The sequence below is a fragment of the Etheostoma spectabile genome, chromosome 16, assembly GCF_008692095.1.
Source record: "Etheostoma spectabile isolate EspeVRDwgs_2016 chromosome 16, UIUC_Espe_1.0, whole genome shotgun sequence".
In the NCBI taxonomy this organism is placed as follows: Eukaryota; Metazoa; Chordata; class Actinopteri; order Perciformes; family Percidae; genus Etheostoma; species Etheostoma spectabile.
This window is the reverse complement of record NC_045748.1, coordinates 12,208,624-12,210,078: the sequence shown is the minus strand read 5'-3', so window position 1 is coordinate 12,210,078 and position 1,455 is coordinate 12,208,624. Positions and strand designations below refer to the sequence as shown.

The 1,455-nt window shown below is 46.3% G+C and overlaps 1 pseudogene; it reads right to left on the bottom strand.

Moving 5' to 3' along the window:
- Positions 1 to 252: 252 nt before the first annotated feature.
- LOC116704721 (aquaporin-3-like) overlaps positions 253 to 1,455 on the bottom strand; it is a 12,231-nt pseudogene continuing 11,028 nt past the window's right edge.

Sequence of the window (1,455 nt, the reverse complement as noted above, 5' to 3'; positions counted from 1 at the left end):
TACTTCAAGCAGAAAATGAAAGAGGTGATTGGAGTGAAAATTAATTCAAAAAAAGCATCTGCCATAATTTTGTGAGAAACTCTTCTTGTCTATGATGAGATCTCACAAGAGTAGATGTCATCATGATTATTGATGGATGGCTCATGCTAAAGTTAGTTAAAGCGATATGTGATGAACAGCAACATGTATCATTGTTAGGCAAAAATCTACTAATCTACTGTGACATAATTGTTAAAAGGAATTCAGCGCTGCTCATGCATCTTCGTTGGTTGTCATATTGGAAAGTTTGAACCTTTCCTCCATCTCCTTCTGGTTTTCTTGCACTTCTCCTTCTAAATGGTATGCAATAATTAGCTGGTGGATCAGCACACCCACCACTGTAGCCCAAGAAGGGTGAACAGATGGGCACAGAGAACCAGAAGGTGTTTGCTCTGGAAGAGAATAAATGGAAAGAACACTAATGCATGTTGTCATTTTAAATATGTCATACCTTTACAGTATCTAGCAGGCCTAAATAAAATATGAGTGCGTGGAAAGCATATCAACATTGAAACATCCTAATTTTAATTTGATTAAAGGGGCACTGCAGTAATCTAATGCGTTACGTTTTTATTTGTCACAAGTTACTACAATACAATCCAGCTCGCCCTCATCTTTACCAGGATTATCAACCTCTCCCTGGCCCAGGCAGTCATCCCGCCCTGCCTAAAATCAGCCACAATCATCCCAGGGCCGAAGGAGTCTCCCATCACCAGCCTGAATGATTACCGTCCTGTGGCCCTCACCTCAGTGATCATGAAGTGCTTTGAGAGACTTGTTCTCCAACATATCAAGGATTACCTCCCCCCAGAACTGGACCCCTATCAGTTTGCATACCAAGCGAACAGATCCGCAGAGGATGCCATTGCCGTAGCTCTCCACTCTGCGCTGAGCCACCTGGAGCAGCAGCAGATCTACGTCCGCTTTCAATACAATCACCCCGGAAATTCTCATCACCAAACTGGTCACTCTTGGCCTTTTCCCTCTCACATGTGCCTGGATAAAGGACCTTCTTACCAATCGGCCCCAGACGGTGAGACTGGGCCCCCACCTCTCCTCCACTCACTCGTTGAGTACTAGCTCCCCAGAGGGCTGTGTGCTGAGCCCCCTCTTGTACTGTCTCTACACCCACGACTGCAGTCTGGCCCACAGCAACAACCTCATTGTCAAGTTTGCTGACAACACCACAGTGGTCAGACTCATCTCAAAAGGGAGATGAGGCAACCTACAGAGAGGAGGTCTTGAACTTGGCAGCTTGGTGTTCAGAATAAAACCTGGCTCTGAACAGCAAGAAAACCAAGGAGATCATCGTTGACTTCAGGAAGAACAGCACCGATCTAGCCCCACTGGACATCAACGCCGAGTGGGTCCACACCTTCCGGTTCCTCGGCGTCCTCATCTCCGCTGACATCTCCT